We start from the raw sequence: 22,784 nt of genomic DNA, 5'->3' as shown, positions 1-22,784 counted from the left end.
TATGGTCAAGCAGGTAAGTTATTAACCTTGAGACTCCCAGATCCTGGTAGCATTAAGCCAGAGCATTACACAACAGATCTGTCTTTTACACTGGAAGTACTTTTTAAGATATGATCGGAAAGTGCAATTTCCGTTCCACCGGAATTGCAGAATTCCGCCAATGCAAAATTCCGAAACTGCTACATACCGTCGGAATTTTTCCAAATTTCGCGGAATTCCTTTCCGGCGGAAAAAATCTCTCTATCTCTCGTGGGGAGATGCCCTAACTGTTCATGGATCTTGTCTTCCAGGGATTTGTAGGCTGTCAAAAGCAAGCTCACATGTATTGACCAGGAATCGAACCCAGGTCAACTGCTTGGAAGGCAGCTCTCCTCACCACTATACCACCAATGCTACATGCTGAAGCCAGCCTAGCAGGTACCATTGTGATATACCCAAGAGAAAAATGAGCTTGCTTATTTGCCTAATTTGCTAGATGAAAGCAAATATATAATTCCTGCTCAGCACGCTCCGGTCCACATGGCGCTGAATGACAGTGCTGCTCGCGCAGGTGCAGTACAGGCCGACCTCCAGGTCGGCCTGACGTCATCACCGCAGACCGGGAGACAGAGGTGGCGAACGTCTGCGTGCAGAGCTGCGGCGAGGGACATGCTGGGAGCTTGGGGCTGGACGAAGCCCCGGGTAAGTAGCCCTTATTTTACTTATAAAAGCCTGATAACTCCTTTAAGTACACTGTGTGGACACACTGAACATCAATATCACAAGATCAAAACAGAGCCTTTAGAAGGGCTCTGGGGGTTATGTAGATTATGAATTGGTATTGTAGCAGCAAGAAACTGCACTGGGGACACAGGACACATGCCTAAATAATGCTATCCATGTCAGAAGCACACTCTCCCTGATCTGCCTAGCACAGAAGCCAAACACATACTGCAAAATGGCTGTTGTGCTGGCTTTCTGATAGGTGTGTGTGTGTGGGGGGGGGGAGGGCATCCTGGTGAGAGGGATAGCTGATTGGCTGCCATGTGTCTGCTGACTCTGGGGTGAGGGGTCAAAGTTTGGATCCATTGTAATGTATAGGGGCGGGCTAAACACACCATGTGTTCACCTGAGGGGGGCAAACGCAAACACCCGTTCGCCATGAACTACAGGCCATCTCTATAAATGAACTGTATCTGTGGATTCAGGCGGTTACTAAAACTGACCTTGAATGTTACACACAGTTGGTACCCCAGTACCAAGACATAATAACTGGATGAGCAAACAGGAGCCAATTTCCTGGAGAACACAGACTCCATAGGATTTGCAACATAAAGACATCTCCTCTAAGTGTTTTGCTAACTGCTATGTAGGATTTTCCAATTTTTCTGATAACTTTCTTTCACACACTCAGTTGGTGGTTTCAGTAAGAAGGCAATCAAAACGAATGATCATACCCTGAAGCACCTAAATCTCTGGAGCTAAATCTACAATGCTTGATTACATCCAGGTCAAAGGTTTAAAGTTAAACATCAAATTCCAACACATTTTAAGCATTAAACTTCTATTTTTATGTAACTGATCCACCAAAGACTGTAAAATAACTTATCAGCAGGAGGCAATCTCTGGTAAAACATGTTTACTGATTCATAAGCTTATTATGTCTGTCTTACTCTTAGAGAAACAGTAAATCAATAATCGAAAACACTACTAAATAAACAGAGAAGGGAAGAAAAAAAGAATGTTATTTATAATATATCAAAAACAAGCAAATAGTTAGCAACAGCTTGAAATGTTTTCACAGAAATCAATAGCAACATTCTGTTCAAAAGAAATATGATGCGCCTCAAGTATAATTTAACCCCCAAGGCTTTCAGTTCTGCATTTTGAAAATCTAGAAATTTCTTGTTTACAGAGCTGCCAAATACTATCCCCAAAACATGTTTTTGTTGATTTTCCCATATGCTTTGTACAGAGAACACACAGGGATCTACTCCACGTACAACCCCACAATGTGTGCTCTTACAGCAGATTCCACATAGAGGAGACGACAAGAACCATAAACAAAAGGTTCTGAGAGAATGTGAACTCCTTGGGCTCGGGAAAGGGCTCTTTTTAACCACTTTTCATCCAAACCTTGTTTCCCCCTTATGGACCAGAGCAGTTTTGACATTTTAGCTATGTCCCTATTTAATTAGCAATAATGTTATTCCTACTTATGACACCTAAATTAAATATACAGTTTTGTTCAAGACTAACTAGGCTTCCATTGTATGGCATTTTTTCCCTTGAACAATTTTGTTTTCTATGCATTTCAGAATCAGGATCAGAAATCTTTATTTCGCCAAGTACAACGGGGGTTGTACCCGGAATTATTTTTGGCACATACAGGGTTGGTGATGGTACAGTTAATACAATAAAATACAGCAAGCTATACATAAAGCGTAGGCATATAGACAAGCATAGCGAAGAAGGACCAGAGGGGGCATACCAGTGCTATGTTGAGGGAGCAGCCACAGCGCTCAAACCTCTGCAGCAATTTGGATGCCCCGCAGCAGCCCCTGAAAAAAGGATAGTGCAGAGAAGAGAGAAAGCAGGATAGTGTAGGAGAACAAGAGAAGGAAGGAAGGAAGGAGAACAGGAGAAATAAGAGAGAGAAAGTCAGAGAATCCCCTGTGGCTGCAGTGGTGGTTCGCTGGCTGGCTGGCAGCTCGGATAACTGCCCTGGCTGGAAGGAGTTAGCCTCCATGCTTGCGGCCGAGTCTGTTGAGGTTGGACCAGTGCGGTTGGTCTTGTAGGCCCTAAGAGACCCCCAGCAGCTTCAGACGAAGGTGAGCGTCCCTGGTAAAAAGAGGAGCAGGCATTCCTGAACGAAGGCAGCGGTGCAATGACCCACGTGCAGCCCATGTGCTGCAGAGGGAGGCAGCTGCAACAGGGATAGAAACAGTTCCTGGGCCTGCAGTCGCAACCACGTGGGTGGCCCCAGTTGTTGCGCCGGTGATGGAGTTGCGGAGTGCAGGGTCTGCTTCCCGTATGGCGGCCAGCCGTTCAGTGGTGGAGTGAGCAGTGAGACAAGCAGCAAGCAGCTGTGGGCCAGCCCGAGAAGCCGCAACACTAACCTCAGGAATAAGAGGGAAAAAATAGAACAAAAACACATTTCTTAGTTTTACCAATTCCATTTTAAAGGATACCAGAGCCGCAAGCGCAGAAGCACTATGACTCTTTCTTTACAGAAATAATCGATTCAACTCATCTATCTGATAGGAAATTCCATGGTGTGTACCAGACATTACAGTCAAATTTGCCATGTGGCAGGCTTAGGCAACAATGAAGAAGTACAAGGGGATCACATTTTCAGTGTAAACAATTATTAAGTTGTTGATCTTAAATCTGCCTTGCTACTCATTTTTTGTTGCCAGTGGTTTAGACATGAATGGCTGTGTGTTGATGTTATTTTGATGGCACAGCAAATACATTTACACTGTTATAAAAACTGTACACTGAATGCTTTACATCAGCCTTTCTCAACCTTTTTACCCTGGAGGAACCCTGCAATTATTTTTGAATCTCAAGAAACCCCTGCATTTATTTTGCAGGTGGCATGATAATTAAAATCTGGTGAGAGGACGCAGCCTAACTGAGCTCCCGACGGAGAGCAGGAAAACCGGCTCAAAGCAGGAAAAGTCGCGGGCAATCTCTTACAAACATGGAAGAGGAGATGCTGCTGGAGGATGACCAGGCATGCTCGAATGTACCCAAATTCGATTCGAGCACATTTGAATTCGGGTCCGGGTCAAATTCGGATTCGACCGTGATCACGCCCATCGAATTTGATTCGAATTTGAATCATGATCGGTAACTAAATTCGTGTTCGCGAATACGGATGCCCTTTATTTTTTATAAAAAGGAAATCACAATTAAATAGGTGTAATTAAAAATAATGATGGGGAAAACTTTTTTCTGCATTTCTTGTTTTTTCTTCTTCACCGTCTTCACCTTCTTTTTCTTCTCTCCATCTTTTTCTTCACCGTCTTTTTTTTCTGTTTTACCATCTTTTTTCTCGTCATCAATCATCACCATCATCTTCATCATCTTCTTCTTCACTGGCATCTGGTTCTTCAAGTTCTTCTTCTTCTTCACCTGGTTCTTCTTCCTTTGGTTCATTTTCACTTGGTTTTTCATCTTCTTCTTCACCTGGTTCTTCTTCGTCTTCTTCTTCTCCTTCTTCATCATCATCTGGTTCTTCTTCTTCTTCTTCTGCTTCTTCACCTGGTTCTACTTCTTCTTATTCATCTGGTTCTTCTTCTTCTTTTTCTTCACCTGACTCTTCTTCTTCACCTGGTTCTTCTTCTTCTTCTTCTTCTTCTTCTTCTTCTTCTTCAACTTGTCTGTTTTTCTTCACCTGGTTCTTCTTCTTCTTTTTCTTCACCTGGTTCTTCTTCTTCTTTTTCTTCACCTGATTGTTCTTCTTCTTCTTCACCTGGTTCTTCTTCTTCTTCACCACCACCATCTTTTGTGTGTGTGTGTGTGTGTTCATATTCTTCCTCTTGTACCCAACTTAATGTTTTTTTCCCTTACAGAACTCAACTTTTGTAAAATTCTGTATTCAACACCAGCATAGCTAAATTTGTGACGTAATAGCTAGTGGCGCATGGCAGCAGCACATAATTCTGTGGACCCTGGCGGTGGGAACACAGACAGCAGGAGGTAAAATACAGCAGCAGCAGCAGCAGCAGGAGGAGGAGTGGCGCATAGCAGCAGCGCATAATTCTGTGGACCCTGGTGGTGGGAACACAGACAGCAGGAGGTAAAATACAGCAGCAGCAGGAGGAGTGGAGCATTGCAGCAGCGCATAATTCTGTGTACCCTGGCGATGGGAGCACAGACAGCTGACGATAAAATACAGCAGCAGCAGCAGGAGGAGGAGGAGGAGTGGCGCAAGGCAGCAGCGCATCATTCTGTGGACCCTGGCATGGGAACACAGACAGCAGGAGGTAAAATACAGCAGCAGGAGGAGGAGTGGCGCATGGCAGCAGCGCATGATTCTGTGGACCCTGGCGGTGAGAACACAGACAGCAGGAGGTAAAATACAGCAGGAGCAGCAGCAGGAGGAAGAGGAGGGACGTGTGGCAGCAGGCAATGTAACAGGGCCATGATACCTAGTGTTAGTACCACGGCTGTAAATAAACACCAACAGCAGGAGGTTCCGGACAGCAGTCGTGATAGCTATTGTATATAGCTATTGTAGTGGCGTAATAGCTAGTGGAGCATAACTCTGTGGACCCTGGCGGTGGGAACACAGACAGCAGGATGTTAAATACAGCAGCAGCAGCAAGAGGAGGAGTGACATGTGGCAGCAGGCATGTCACGGGCCATGGTACTTAGCGTTGGTACCACAGCACCTAAAGAAAAACCAGGCCAAAGTAGCAGGGGACCGAAGGTTGATGTCAAACAATAATTTCCAGGCACCTCATGTCCTCCTGTCGCCGACAACAGGGGCCTGGAACGTGCCTTCAATCCAGGCCTGGTTAATCTTCAGGAATGTCAGTCTGTCCACGGACTCTGGGCCGCACTGCCGCACCTCTCGGACAGCACGCTGGAAGGGGAGCAAGACAGGACTTCGAGGGTGTACTGCACATGGCAGCAGCGCATAATTCTGTGGACCCTGGCGGTGGGAACACAAACATCAGTAGGTAAAAGGCACGAGGTACTCAACTTGTTGAGATCGTGACCTCTGCTCAGGCTGACACCGCAACTGTGGCAAATTGCACAGGTCTTGTCGACTTTGCACATAGTGAAGAACCGCCACACTGCAGATTTCAACTTGCCCTTCAAGCTTGAGGGCTGGGGATTTTTTTTGCCTTTGGAGGGTTGTGTTTTTTTCACTTTGCTTGGAGGAGGCCTGGCATAATAATGCACTTGGACGCAATACAAAATAAGGTAGGTCCTATCCTTTGGGAGGTGGGTGTGGGCGGCCCTCCCTGGCGGTGGCAGCGCTTGGGGGGGGGGGGCGCCTCGCACTTCTTAACCTACCCCCCCAAGGGGGCGGCTACAGAGTGTCCGAGCAGTGAGAGTACTTGGAGTGCCCTGTTGTCCCCCCTTTTCCTGGGATCCTGGGGGGGGCCTCTGTGGCGATCCTGGATAAGTGCCAAACAGCTGTTTGCGGTGTGTTACACAGTGAGTTTGGTGTGTCAGTGTGAAGTAGTACTCTAATTACACTCCCTGATTGATGTATACACATGCAAGATGTTTTAAAGCACTTTAGGCCTGCAATTTAGCATTCAATGGGATTTCTGCCCTTAAAACGATGCTTTGCGTTAAATCCAGATTTTTCCCTGGGACTTATGGCGTGTATGCCACTCCGCCATGCCCCATTTAGGTGTTAGACCCCTTGAAACATTTTTTCCATCACTTTTGTGGCCAGCATAATGTTTTCTAGTTTTCAAAGTTCGCTTCCCCATTGAAGTCTATTGTGGTTTGCGAAAGTTCGTGCGAACTGAACCTTCCGTGGAAGTTCGCGAACCCTCTGAAAATCAGAGGTTCGGGCCATCTCTATCTATTACGTTCCGATGAGTCATTAGGCTACGAAAAAATATATTGGGGCAGAGCATAAACACGGCAACCAGAAATAGCACAGAGGAACTTACTGAAAGAGAGGAAGGCGCTAACGCCAATAAGAGGCCTAAACTGGGAGTAGCACGGGGGAGAGCCAGTTCCCCCATACATTACATTAGCAAGAGCTTTTTCAAATCACTAGTGATTGGAAATCACTCCTAGTGAGTTTCTGGCCTTACACTTATATGTATTAACTGCACCCAAATAAACAAGTTTGCCAGGAGCACCAACCTCCACAGTTTTTCTCTCTTGTTGAACATTCAGGAGTATGTACCTGTACATGCAGTTCCTTAGTCAAGACAAGATAAATAACATATATATTGTGCTTTTCTCTTAGCGAACTCAAAGCACTTGAGCTGCAGCCACTAGGGGCGTGCTCAGTAGGCACTAGCAGTGTTATGGAGTCTAACCCAAGGACTTCTTACTGAATAGGTGCTGGCTTACTGAACAGTAAGAGCAGAGATTCGAACCCTGGTCTTCTGGGTCTGAGAGGCAGTGCCTGTATGCCGAGTAGAAGGAAGTACACAGTTTATTTCTGCAATTGGGATTTTTTTTTTGCATTCTTATGTTCTGATGAAAATTGTGGTGCTGTAGTGATTTAGGTGTGACTGTGATTTTGGAGTGATTTTTGGTGTCATTGTCTTTCAAGCTTCAAAATGGATGCTTACCCAGGAGGAATATAAAGAAAAGAAAAGAAAAGTATTTACCATGGTGCCAGGTGTAAAATAATGTTGTGTTGTTTTGTTTTTAATTCATAATATATAGAGTTTCATCCAAATTTACATTGTAAGAATAAACTGAACTTTATTCACGTCCTAAAGCCCCAGCCTGTCTGACATAGAGAGTTTGTTAATGCACAAAGCAGTCAACATATTATCTAAATACAGTGAATATTCTGATCATCTACACTAGTTATAGTGGGTTTCAAATATTCTCTGTCATGAGAGGGTTAATTGTGGAATTGTTCAAATCTACAACTTCTTTTCTCCTTATCATCAAGAGACAGTAATAATAACCTGCACTAGCATTAGCACAGATTTTAGTTATAGATTCCATAATGTTGAATTTTTGAAAATAATTTCAACTGTCGGATGAAGTGATCATATTCCTAGATGCCTGAGCAGTTTGTTCTTCAAGCTTCAGGAAACTTCATCATTTTCATAGATACATGAATATCCATCTGAATAACTGAATGTGATAATCTTTTTGATTTTTTTTCAATGTATGAGTATTGTGCCATTGCATATCGAGTAAAATGCTGTACAGTAGAGATTATTGCAAGACAGGTCTGATTTAGAATATAAATTAGTCTTAAAAACTCTAACTATTGATTATTAGGGATGGAGAAAGTTTTCACATTTAACCTTATGAACCATTTACTGTTCAGTTGTACCCAATGATCCATTTTCCAGGAGAAGATTAACTGATGGGAAAATACTATATCCCAGCTGAGTCTTCCACACATTAAATCTATTATACCTATTAACTTATATACATGAGTGAACAAGGTGAGATATGGAAAAAGAAAATGTGTCAATTGGGGGCATTGCAATTTTTTTTCTATTAATGTATTTGGAGAGAATTTTTCTACTCATGCAGCAGCTGCAGCAAGGATTCACCACCAGAGCATTTACTTATAAACACAGAACTACTTTTCCCTTTACTTTATTGTGCTTTTTACCTTACTACACTTACTTACGCTCAAAATGAACAAGAATCAATTTAAACACCTATAAAGGCAGTCAAAATTACTACTATTGTTATTTTGCTATTTTTACTACAAAAATTGCCCATCTGGACAGAGGTGTGAAGCAAAGAGAAAGAAAGAAAGAAATAAAGAAAAAAAGAAAGAAAGAAAGAAAGAAAGAAAGAAAGAAAGAAAGAAAGAAAGAAAGAAAGAAAGAAAGAAAGAAAGGAGAGAGAGATAAGTTGTGAGGAAATAGATTATGTTATGGGCCACTGCTCCACTTTTGCTGCAAATTACTACACACCTGTGATGATTAAATCATCCCCATTATCGTAATTTCCTCTATCATTTAGAGCTACTTTTTAAATAAACTTACATAAGAAGTTTTAAAAACTGTCTGCACCACAAATATAACTGTAGCTGATAATCTTTTATTGCATAATTTCAGTCAATAATAGCAATTAATAAACATAAAAAAGACTATCATCAATGAAACCAATTATTGTTATTGTTATTATTGATTTATAATGCACCAACAAATTCAGTGGCACAATTAAAACAACAAAAACCACCATGCTTAAAGGACTACCATCGCAAAAATCTTACAATTTAAAATATATCCATGTAATGATCTGGGGGCGACTTCCAGTCAGCGCACACCACGTGCGCTGAAGCAGATGGAAATCCCCACAATCACAGAAGCAAAGTACCCAGTATATATTTGTAGAGGGGAATTCCAACCAGCAGGTGGAGCTGTGGAGTACAGAGGAACCAATCCTCTGTGCATCCACAGATGCCAGATTGAAATTGCACGATAAAGCAACACCAGGTAATCTAAACAAGTAGCAACTCAAAAGATGGCAAGAACAGAGACAGATTATAATCTAGTTGCCACCCAGCGACGGTAGACACATCACAACAGAACAGACCAGAGTGAGAAAGCCAATCGCAAGAGAGGCAATTGCTATCAGCAACACAAGACTGAGCAAAGACAGAGCATGAATTGAGTAAAGGTAGACACAGCAAATAACTACAATCTGAACGCCAAGGAAAATAACAAATGAACTAACTAAATGCAGTCACCGTCACGTTATGCGCAACAGTGACAAGCACGTTAATATTACGGTCACCGCACGTTAACCGCAACAGTAAAAAAACGTGCCAACCCTGACTAACGAATGAACACGGCAAGACAAACAGATAGCGGGAACGCTTGCTAATCGGTTGCCTAACACCAGACAGCAAGTGTTTGTTCCAGACAAAACAGACTGAAGGAGCAACCAGTAGCAACCGCTGCCAAGGTTATACTCCAAGACAGAGACAAGGGAGACCCACCGCCTCTAGCGCTAGGGCAAATGCGATCAAGGAACAAAACTGAACGATTCACTATCAGCCACCGCAGGAGATAGTACAATCGCAAGGACAGGACAAGACAAAACAAGAATAGGCAGTACAAATAATACAGAACCTGACTGCACTAGTAGGAAATGCACTCCCCAATAATTAACTACGCTAGAATATTTTTAGCAACCAGATACCAAGAGGCTGAGGCTCTAGGGTTAGTCTCACTAAACAGAAACTATGATGAGCAAGGAATTCTGGGAGGAAGTGACATTTATACTGAAAACCTTCAAAGGAAGCAGACAGGCAGATTGCAAGATAAGTAGATGCAAATCAGTCAGCCTTGCAAACTGACAAAAAGGCCTCTTTTCCCTGGACTGAACTATGCAACCTGCATAGGAAACCGAACTGTGCAGGGAATCAAGGCCAGCAGAGCGGATTCTGACAATCCAAAAATCTTAAAATGCAAAATATGTATAGACACATACAAAAAAGAAGTATGTTTCTTCCAGAGTAAAATGGGCCATAAATTACTCTTCTCCTGTGATGCTGTCACTCACAGTAAGTAGCAGAAATCTGACATTACCAACAGCAGGGGCGTAGCAATAGGGGGTGCAGCGGTAGCGACCGCATCGGGGCCCTTGGGCCAGAGGGGCCCCGAATGGCCCTCCCTCAACTACAGTATTAGCTCTATATTGGTCCTGTGCTCATAATAATCATTTATATATATATACTTTGAATAGTGGTAATCATTAACAAACTATTCCCCATCCCCTTCTTGCACCTCTGACATTGTAGTTGCCATTGGCAGCTTTTAGTGCGTCGTTTCAATTGCTATGTATAGAGTGCATGGGGGGCCCCATTGTAAAACTTGCATCGGGGCCCACAGCTCCTTAGCTACGCCACTGACCAACAGGTTTTAGGCCAGTCCATCTCTCCATAGGGGATTCTCAGCATGGCTGTTATCCTTTGTTAAGACACTCCCTGTAAAATATTTATTCAAAGATGCTGGCCAGCCTCCCTGCTCACCGTACACTTTTTGGCAGTTGGACGGAGCTACTGCCATTCACTAAGTGCTTTTGAAAATAAAGAAATCCCTGAGAATCCCCCATAAGGAAATGGGCTAGTCCAAAACCTGTTGGCTCTGTCAGATTTCTACAACTTACTGTAAATGACAGCAACATAGGGGAAAAGTAACGTATGGCTCATTTTACTCTGAGAGAAATGCACTTATCTGTATATGTTTACATATATTTGAAATGTTAAGATTTTTGCGACAGTGGTCCTTTAAGCTAAGGAAAAGATACAGGTTTGTACTCGAGCTCCAGGAACTGCTCTCACTTTCCACTCAAGTTCTTGGCAACCCTGATTTTCTCCTGGGCTCCACCAAAAAAATTGCCTGGTTTGCCACTAAGCACTTATTTACTGTGTCCATATTTCTGCAAGCAGGCAAGCTTCTTCCTATCTTCACCTTAGCTGCAACACATAACCGTAGACTCCATTAAATGTTTCAATTATACCAATTATATTCACTATTGGTCCTCTTTAGGATTTCTATTTAATGCTCTAGAATCCATTTATTTTGAAAAAGTGCAATGTGCAAATACCAAGAACAGCAAACAAAATATATGAATTCACAATGGGCTTGATTCATTAAGCTGCACTGCTAAAGCAGCACATTAATGTGAAGGAGCGGCCACTATGCATGCCTTAGGGCCCGTTTTCACTTGTGTGTTGCGATCCCGTCGCGGAAAACGCGTCAACGAATTTGCATGCGGGTGCGGATTTGTTCGCGTTTCCATGTGGATTTTCACACGGAATCACTCGCGGTTTGCGCTATGCGATATTAACCATGTCAATGCCGGCAAGCATTAACATGGGTTTTCACGCTGAAATGCACGCGGAAACTACGGGAAAACCGCAAGACTAACATGTTTGCGGTTTTCCTATTACCTTACATTAGCGGCGATTCGCGTGCGGGTGTGTGGCATGTGAATTCTGACGGCTCTGTCGTGCAGATTTTTTTCTGCACAGCAGACCACACAGAATTCCTGACAAGTGGAGACAGCCCCATCCACTTGTATTGGTTATGCGAATCTGCATGTGGACAACGCATGCAAATTCGCGTTAGTGGAAACGGGCCCTTGCATGCACTATGCATGCCTTACATAGTAAACTATTTACATTTTACTCTATTCTGCGTTGCTATTCTTCCTTAAATTATTACGTGGCCTCTTTTTGTCACTATCTTTGTTTGGTTCTTGTTCATTTTTTCTTACCACATCACTTATTGATAGTTTTTTTTTATATAATCTGGCCTTCCTGTGAGGGGTCAGGATGACCTGTTATGTTATTAATCTTTTCTAATAAATTCAATAAAAACTTTTGAAACTAAAACAGAATTACCCCTTTCCCTCTCTCATGATGATCCGAATCACATCACAACAATGGCTCAAATTATTATATAAATATATGTATATACAAATAAAGTAACCAGTGTTAATGTAAAATACATAGCTGTATATAGATATTTAAGTACAAATATATATATATATATATATATATATATATATATATATATATATATATATATATATATATATATACATATATATATACATACACATTGGTTTGCAAAAGTATTCAGCCCCCTTGAAGTTTTCCACATTTTGTCATATTACTGCCAAAAACATGAATCAATTTTATTGGAATTCCACATGAAAGACCAATACAAAGTGGTGTGCACGTGACAATTGGAACAAAAATCATACATGATTCCAAACATTTTTTACAAATAAATTACTGCAAAGTGGGGTGTGCGTAATTATTCAGCCCCCTTTGGTCTGAGTGCAGTCAGTTGCCCATAGACATTGCCTGATGAGTGCTAATGACTAAATAGAGTGCACCTGTGTGTAATCTAATGTCAGTACATATACAGCTGCTTTGTGACGGCCTCAGAGGTTGTCTAAGAGAATATTGGGAGCAACAACACCATGTCCAAAGAACACACCAGGTCAGGGATAAAGTTATTGAGAAATTTAAAGCAGGCTTAGGCTACAAAAAGATTACCAAAGCCTTGAACATCCCACGGAGCACTGTTCAAGCGATCATTCAGAAATGGAAGGAGTATGGCACAACTGTAAACCTACCAAGACAAGGCCATCCACCTAAACTCACAGGCCAAACAAGGAGAGCGCTGACCAGAAATGCAGTCAAGAGGCCCATGGTGACTCTGGACGAGCTGCAGAGATCTACAGAGATCAGGTGGGGGAATCTGTCCATAGGACAACTATTAGTCGTGCACTGCACAAAGTTGGCCTTTATGGAAAAGTGGCAAGAAGAAAGCCATTGTTAACAGAAAAGCATAAGAAGTCCCGTTTGCACTTTGCCACAAGCCATGTGGGGGACACAGCAACCATGTGGAAGAAGGTGCTCTGGTCAGATGAGACCAAAATGGAACTTTTGGGCCAAAATGCAAAACGCTATGTGTAGTGGAAAAACTAACACTGCACATTACTCTGAACACACCATCCCCACTGTCAAATATGGTGGTGGCAGCATCATGCTCTGGGGGTGCTTCTCTTCAGTAGAGACAGGGAAGCTGGTCAGAGTTGATGGGAAGGTGGATGGAGCCAAATACAGTGCAATCTTGGAAGAAAACCTCTTAGAGTCTGCAAAAGACTGGGGCGGAGGTTCACCTTCCAGCAGGACAATGACCCTAAACATAAAGCCAGGGCAACAATGGAATGGTTTAAAACAAAACATATCTATGTGTTAGAATGGCCCAGTCACAGTCCAGATCTAAATCCAATCGAGAATCTGTGGCAAGATCTGAAAACTGCTGTTCACAAATGCTGCCCATCTAATCTAACTGAGCTAGAGCTGTTTTGCAAGGAAGAATGGGCAAGGATGTCAGTCTCTAGATGTGCAAAGGTGGTAGAGACATACCCTAAAAGACTGGCAGCTGCAATTGCAGCAAAAGGTGGTTCTACAAAGTATTGACTCAGGGGGCTGTATAATTATGCACACCCCTCTTTGCACTTATTTTTTTTAAATGTTTGGAACCATGTATGATTTTCTTTCCACTTCTCATGTATACACCACTTTGTATTGGTCTTTCAGGTAGAATTCCAATATAATTGATTCATGTTTGTGGCAGTAATGTGACAAAATGTGGAAAACTTCAAGGGGGCCAAATACTTTTGCAAACCACTATATATATATATATATATATATATATATATATATATATATATATATATATATATATATATATATATATATATATATATATATATATATATATATATATATATACATATATATATATATATATATACATATATATATATATATATATATATATATACATATATATATATATATATATATATATATATATATACATATATATATATATATATACATATATATATATATATATATATATATATATACATATATATATATATATATACACATATATATATATATATATATATATATATATATATATATATATATATATATATATATATATATATATATATAGTGCAACACTTGCAAAATATAACTCAATGACAATGGAATGAAGTGCCAGCAGCAGACCATGAGATAAATAAATAGGCACAAACTATGTATAAGGAATAAGTAGCCTATATGCTCACATATAAGCCGACTCCCCAACATTTACCTCAGAAATCAGGAGAAAATTATTGACTCACATATAAGACGAGAGTAGGAAATGCAGTGGCTCCTGGGGCCACATTAGGTTTACTTATAGGACAGCTGTAGCGAAAGGTATGTGGAGGCTACCATATTTTTTACTTTTTAAACAATATCAGTTGTCTGGCAGCCCTGCTGATCTATTTGGCTGCAGTAGTCCCTGAAGCACACCAGAAACAAGCATGCAACTAACCTTGTCAGATTTGACAATGTCAGAAACACCTGATCTGCTGAATGCTTGTTCAGGGGCTGTGGCTAAAAGTATTAGAGGCAGAGGATTAGCAAGACTGCCAGGCAACTGGTATTGCTTAAAAGGAAATAAATATGGCATCCTCCTCATACCTCTCACTACAGTTGACATTTAAGTTTTCCTTCAAGTAAATTGCTTAGTGCTATTGAGGTAACAGCAACAAAACATTTGCAAAGAGCCTTTCTCCAGTAGGCCCCAAACTACATAAGCTTGTCTCAGATAAGTAGTCCAGGTTTCAGTGTGAGGCACCAAGTGGAAGCATACAGTTACCCACAGAGTGCCAGTGCTGCAAGCTAAATCAGCTAACACCAGCAGTGAAAGGGTTATGCTGGGAACACACTATGAGATTTTCTGGCCTATTTACTATCGGATCGATTATTTCCAACATGGTCGATTTTCTTTTCGATCGATTTCCGAGCATTTTCTGATCGATTTCCAGTTTAATAAGAAGTCGATCGGAAAATGCTCGGAAATCGACCGGAAAGCAAATCGGACATGTTGGAAATAATCGATCTGACAGTAAATCGGCCAGAAAATCTCATAATGTGTACCCAGCATTACCTCCAAGACACAGAGAGATGCCTGGCTAATGTAAACAGAGCTGGCTGGTGGGAGGCAGGAGAGATAAAACAACAGGAAAGGTGAGGAGGTGTCAGTTTACCCAGATGAGTAGCTGTCTGCTGTTGTCTGTGCAGTGTCCTTGTCCCAACCAGCTTCAGGAGGAGACAGAAGGCTGGGAGGGAAAACTCGGTACTGGACACATGCTGATACAGGCAGAAAGGCTGCAGACATCAGGCAGGAAGGGAACCCTCGGGTGGCCAATTCAAATGACGCGCTAGAGGTGCTGTCGCTTTCTCCTCATTGGCAGAAGTAAATAACCAATGAGCAGGCAGAAGTAAATAACCAGTGAGCTTACAAGTTGCAGACACAGCAGGAAGCACAAGAATATGTACACGGAAGAGCGCTCCTGCTGTGATTCTGGCCATCCATCACTCCTGGTCTGCTCTCCCTGGGGCATCCAATCATTCTGATCATTCCGTTCCTGCTGATAAGCTGTTTTCTGTGCACTCACCTTCAGCCCCCCACTGCACAAAAGTAACGGCATGTGATCTGCTGTTATCTGCCTCCATTGTGCGCTCCAGACATCCACTGCACAGCCCGCAAGCCCCGCTAAGCACCAGTCTCTTCTGTTCACAGAAGTCAATCTCCACCAGGATCCACCAAGATCACATCAGTGTACTAACCTTTCACTGCAGACTCATGCTCAGCAAGTAAGTGACTTGTATATAGGCCGAGGATCAGCAGGAGAGTCAGGCAACTGGTATTATTTTAAAAGGAAAAATCCATATCCTTCTCAGTTTAGGTTCCCTTTAAGCTTTTCAGAATGCAGAAAATAGCAGCGACCGTAAAGGGAAATTCAGGGAGCTTGAAAGGCAATCCCATAATACCTACTGCTCAGTGGCTAGTGACAAGAAGGGATTTTGCCAACAATGTTTATGTTCTTTTAAATGCCTTAAGCACCTGGTATATGCCCCTGTCAGGTCCTATAAAAGAGATGGCAGGTGACCTCCACCATTCATTGCATGCATTGTACCTTTGCAATGTAGCTAGCTAGTAATATCTATGTTGCTGAGAAGATAGTTGATCAGGATATTGCCTTTTTTTGGGGGGGGGGGATGGTTAGAGGAATTAATATACATGTAATAATAGAGCCTGAAAATAGTGCAGCATGGTAAAAACTAAGTGTTGAAGTATTGTAAAGTATTGTAAAGGTAGTATGGTTGGGGAAAATGAGATTTAGATATACGGCGGAAAATGTGTGGCTGGTAAAGACAAAATTTAGTTGTTATCAAAATTGGCTACATTTCTTATATGTAATTTTGCCGACTTTGTCAATAGCAATTATGATGTCCATTTTAAATAATAAATTATTGCCAATAGTTAGAACATTGGTAACTGTATTTATATGCAACTGTGGCCTTTCCTATCCTATTTTACACACTAACCTTCCCATAGCTATACCTAATACTACCCCCTCCCCCCCCACCTACTCCTTACACTAGCTGCATGTGAACAGGCGCCCAGGTAATTATGATGAAAATGGTAAATAACAGCAGATAAATAGAATATCGGTAACTGTTAACATATTTAACTATGGTCTTCCCTATCCTATCTCTTACACTAACTCCCCCATACAGATGCCTAACACCCCCCCCCCCCCCCCCCCCAAAAAAAAGTGTCGAGTGGTAGTCGATAAATGATAATGAAAAGGTTGTGGCACTGTTAATATGTTATTAGGCTGACTAATATGGAAAACTTCTCTCTCCATAGCCAAGTAAAGTTTTTTTGTTGTTGTTTTTTTAACAGTTTACAAATAAGAAAAGTCACAGACTCAACACAAAAAAGGTATTGTATAACATTAAAGCTGAAGTTATTTTTAAACACGCATTTAATAGTATAGTTTATTAAATTAATTATGAGTGCAAAGGTTTTAGAAAACAGCTTTTCAGCAGATACGTATTGTCCTCTTTTTTTTTTTTTTTACAAAAGCTAACAGATCTTTAAAAGAAACAAGACCTTTTTTATATGCAATTTGTTTAACTATTGTTCTATTAAAACAAATAAAAAATATGCATGAACTTTGATTATAAATTGCAATATGACTTCCTCTGTTATTTTTCTTAACAAATGATTTTTTGATCAACAAATGGTATATAAAGAATTACCAGGGGTGGACCTATCAAAGCCACCTGAATCATGTGCTTAAGGTGGCAGAATCTAGGGGGAGGTGTTTGGGCAAACCTGTAGTTTCTGGTTGCTTAAAAGTTACTAATAAAAACAGGCCTAACTATTACTGTACCTCTTACTAAACCCACACCATAAATTCTGCATTTAATTTGAAATATAGTCAATAAATCAAATTAAGACAAACTAAATGCAACACAGCTCTATTACTGTACAATGTTCTGTAAAAATAGTAGGTGCATCCTGGAAAGCCAGGATCTTTTTTTCTGGTGTTGCTTTTAAGATTAACTGGCTAACTGGGTTCTGAATAATTGAGAATATACTGTAATGGCATATTTGTAAGTCAAAATTGCAGTAACTACAAAGCCATTCCAACATTAGCATAACCCTGATAAAACCTGGGCAATATAACTATAGCATGCAGTAATAATATGTGCTCAGTGGTTTTCTTTAGTTTAAGTATGTGGCAAAATCTCTTTTTCAGAGTTATACTCCAGAGATAATATGCAAATTATTCATCTGGAACTACTAAAATGTAGGCATACAGTTTTTATTGTAATTCTCAAAGGAGTCATCAGTCAAAAAAAAAAATGAATTTCACTTACCTGGGGCTTCTACCAGCCCCATGCAGCCATCCTGTGCCCTCGTAGTCACTCACTTCTGCTCTGGTCCCCCTCCGTCAGCTTGTTTAGTTTTTGCCGACCTCGGGGTCGGCGGGCCGCATTGCGTACATTTTAACGCATTCCCGCTGGTGCAGGAACATTAACGCATACATTTTTACGCATTAGCGGTTCAACGCGTAAAATTTTACACGTTGAACCGCTAATGCGTAAAAATGTATGCGTTAATGTTCCTGCACCAGCGGGAATGCGTAAAAATGTACGCAATGCAGCCCCCCGACCTCGAGGTCGGCAAAAACTAAACGAGCTGACGGAGGGGGACCAGAGCAGAAGTGAGTGACTACAAGGGCACAGGATGGCTGCATGGGGCTGGTAGAAGCCCCAGGTAAGTTTTGTTTTGCCTGACAACTCCTTTAAATACACAGTTTTCACCCTTGCTTTGTTTCTATTACCAGAAATTGTTTCAGGCTTGCTTTACCTTTCATAAAAAGATTGTACAAGTAATGTTGGTTGTTCAATTACAAAAACATTTACCTCGGAATTTGAAAAAGAAATACAATTTCAAAAAAATTGACTTCCTTAATAACTTTGTGTAATGAAGTACTTCTGAACCACAGCCCTTTTTTCCTTTTTACACTTCCTGGTGACTGTGATCAGGAGGGCGGGGGCCAATGAAAACTGCTCCTGACCGAGTTACAGAGCTCAGCTGTCTTTAGGGTAGGTGCACACATAACAAAACATGAAATGCTGCCTTTTAGTTCATGTTTCATTTTATGTTGTGAAAGTTTTTTGTGTTTTTGCTGCATTTTTACTGCGTTTTATGGTGAGTTTGCGTTAGCGCTTTTGTACCACAGATGCATTTTATCAAGCGTTTTGTGTGTGTTTTAATGCGTTTGTGGTTCGCATATAAAAAATGCATACATTTTGTATGTGTTTTTCTTTTACGTTTTATTCAAATAACTAGGAAGACAACAGGAAGCAGAAATACATCACAAAACAGTTTTTTCCCAAAAACGCAAGTAAAACGCATGGAAAATGCATGTAAAACTCATACCATTGTGTTTCCATTGACTTTCATTATGTGCATTTTTGCTGCGTTTTTGAAGATTACGCAACAAAACCAGCGTTTTTGAAAGCGCACGCATCAAAAATGCATATGCGTTTTTGATTTATACGATTTTTCCTGCGGCCCTTTAGACTTACATTAGCAGCAAAAATGTAGCGTTTTCCGCAATGCTTGTGTGCACCTAGCCTTAGGCCCCGTTCACACTTGCGGTTTTGCGAAAACCGCACCGGATGTCCGGACCGCACCGGAGCCGGATCGGACCTGAACCGTACGGTTCCTGTCCGGATCCGGTCCGGATCCGGTCCGGTTGCATACGGTTTCCGTGCGGTATGAACACGGTTGCGGTCCGGATCCGGATTCTTAAAGAGATAACAACCTGTATAAATACCTGGGGTTCTGGGAGGTCAGCAGAAGCTCTGGGGTCTTTGTTGGAGACAGCTGGACGTGTGGAGACCATCCTTGGATACAGAGACAGCAGTTGGGACCATGGATCCAGTCATTTTTTACGCTTATTACCTGGGAATTCTCTCCTTCCTGTTGTTTACCTACTACTATGTGGGGAGAAGGCGTGCTCCTCGCAGGAGATGGTGGGTGCACCCTCTACTAGCCAGGAGGCAGAGGAAGGGAGAGTTCCAGGCCCTCTACCGGGACCTCAGACGACACCCACAGAAGTTCTACAGCTACACTCGGATGTCTATTCCCCTGTAAGTATATAGGCCTAAATACACCAACCCCCACCATTCCTAAACACCCCACCCTCACCCCCACAACACCTCATCCCTGTATACCTAGCTAAACACACCACCCTGACCCCCACACCCCTGTATACCTAGCTATACACTACACCCCCACCCTCCACAACACTCCCAAACCTCCCCCATCCTCCACCCAACACCTTGTCCCACAACATACTTTACAGCTTCTTCCTTTCCATCTCCTGACAGGTTTGATACCCTTTTGGAGATGGTGAAGAATGACCTAAGGAAGAAGGATACCACGTTCAGGAGAGCAGTCACACCACAAGAACAACTACTCATCACACTGAGGTATGTAAAAACAAATTTTTTTATTGCAAAAACAACCACTTTCCAACATGGAAACATTCTTCGAACATGGAAGACAAAAAAATAACATATCTATGGTATAGCCCGGTCAGTTTTAAGGAACACCAACCACCAACTTTGTGCTGGAAGAGTTGCAGGGCATAGCTGCCCAAGTGTCTTTCGGGGACACCAGTCCCTAATATTGAAGTGCTTCAAAAACCTAACCACTGGCACAGGACCCTCTGAGCCATGGATGAAGGACACAGGTCAGTGAAAAGGCTAGGCCTCTCACCGACCAGTCAAGGTGTCCTTCATCCATGGCTCCAAGGGTCTTGTGCAAGTGATTAGGAACAAGAACAAAGTGAGGAGCAAGAGGAACCGATGGCAGAGGTGCATGACTACAGGTGCAGTGCAACAGGCACAAGGTTGTGACCCAGGTAGTGTCTTTCGGGGACACCAGGCCCTAATAAATTGAAGTGCTTCAAAAACCTAACCACTGGCACATGACCCTCTGAGCCACGGATGAAGGACACAGGTCAGTGAAAAGGCTAGGCCTCTCACCGACCAGTGTAGGTGTCCTTCATCCATGGTTTCAAGGGTCTTGTGCAAGTGATTAGGAACAAGAACAAAGTGAGGAGCAAGAGGAACCGATGGCAGAGGAGCAGGACTACAGGTGCAGTGCAACAGGCACAAGGTTGTGACCCAGGTAGTGTCTTTCGGGGACACCAGGCCCTAATAAATTGAAGTGCTTCAAAAACCTAACCACTGGCACATGACCCTCTGAGCCATGGATGAAGGACACAGGTCAGTGAAAAGGCTAGGCCTCTCACCGACCAGTGTAGGTGTCCTTCATCCATGGTTTCAAGGGTCTTGTGCAAGTGATTAGGAACAAGAACAAAGTGAGGAGCAAGAGGAACCGATGGCAGAGGAGCAGGACTACAGGTAGTGTCTTTTGGGGACACCAGGCCCTAAATTATTAGTGCTTCAAAAACCTAACCACTGGCACATGACCCTCTGAGCCATGGATGAAGGACACAGGTCAGTGAAAAGGCTAGGCCTCTCACCGACCAGTGTAGGTGTCCTTCATCCATGGTTTCAAGGGTCTTGTGCAAGTGATTAGGAACAAGAACAAAGTGAGGAGCAAGAGGAACCGATGGCAGAGGAGCAGGACTACAGGTAGTGTCTTTCGGGGACACCAGGCCCTAAATTATTAGTGCTTCTAAAACCTAACCACTGGCACAGGACCCTCTGAGCCATGGATGAAGGACACAGGTCAGTGAAAAGGCTAGGCCTCTCACCGACCAGTCAAGGTGTCCTTCATCCATGGTTCAAAGTGTCTTGTGCAAGTGGTTAGGAACAAGAACAAAGTGAGGAGCAAGAGGAACCGATGGCAGAGGTGCATGACTACAGGTGCAGTGCAACAGGCACAAGGTTGTGACCCAGGTAGTGTCTTTCGGGGACACCAGGCCCTAATAAATTGAAGTGCTTCAAAAACCTAACCACTGGCACATGACCCTCTGAGCCATGGATGAAGGACACAGGTCAGTGAAAAGGCTAGGCCTCTCACCGACCAGTGAAGGTGTCCTTCACCCATGGCTCCAAGGGTCTTGTGCAAGTGATTAGGAACAACAAAGTAAGGAACAAGAGGAATCAAAGGCACAGGTGCAGGACTACAGGTGCAGTGCAACAGTCACAAGGTTGTGACCCAGGTAGTGTCTTTCGGGGACACCAGGCCCTAAAATTGAAGTGCTTTAAAAACCTAACCACTGGCACAGGACCCTCTGAGCCATGGATGAAGGACACAGGTCAGTGAAAAGGCTAGGCCTCTCACCGACCAGTCAAGGTGTCCACCCATGGCTCCAAGGGTCTTGTGCAAGTGATTAGGAACAACAAAGTAAGGAACAAGAGGAATCAAAGGCACAGGTGCAGGACTACAGGTGCAGTGCAACAGGCACAAGGTTGTGACCCAGGTAGTGTCTTTCGGGGACACCAGGCCCTAAAATTGAAGTGCTTTAAAAACCTAACCACTGGCACAGGACCCTCTGAGCCATGGATGAAGGACACAGGTCAGTGAAAAGGCTAGGCCTCTCACCGACCAGTGAAGGTGTCCTTCACCCATGGCTCCAAGGGTCTTGTGCAAGTGATTAGGAACAACAAAGTAAGGAACAAGAGGAATCAAAGGCACAGGTGCAGGACTACAGGTGCAGTGCAACAGGCACAAGGTTGTGACCCAGGTAGTGTCTTTCGGGGACACCAGGCCCTAAAGTTCAAGTCCAGCAAAAACAAAAGTTCCCTGACATGGTCATCTGAACACCTCTGAACCTTGGTTGAAGGAGATGGGGCAGGGAAAAGGTTGGGCTAAAAAGCCCTGTGATGGTATCCTTCCTCCGAGGATCGGAGGTATTCAGAGGAGCATGTCCAGGAACAATTTGACTTTTTTTTTCAAATTGTATCGGCACCACTACTAGAAAAGGTGGGAGTTGCTGCCTGGAAATCTGGACTCTCTTGGGTGCTGGTCGTGGATGAGCTGGACCCTGACAGCGGTGGCCCATATTGACTGCCTCTGTAGCCGGTGTACATCTGTGATGATTGCCAGGTGGGCACCGCTGTTGGTTGTGGGGGTCTAAAAATTGGTGGTTGCAATAATGGCGTGTCCATGTGTTGTTTGATCACCTCCAGCAAAGTGGAATGGCACGCCATCATGTTTTGGGAA

Source organism: Hyperolius riggenbachi, chromosome 4, assembly GCF_040937935.1.
Source record: "Hyperolius riggenbachi isolate aHypRig1 chromosome 4, aHypRig1.pri, whole genome shotgun sequence".
NCBI classification, from domain to species: Eukaryota; Metazoa; Chordata; class Amphibia; order Anura; family Hyperoliidae; genus Hyperolius; species Hyperolius riggenbachi.
The sequence above is the reverse complement of the archived record's forward strand: the minus strand, read 5'-3'. Positions refer to the sequence as shown.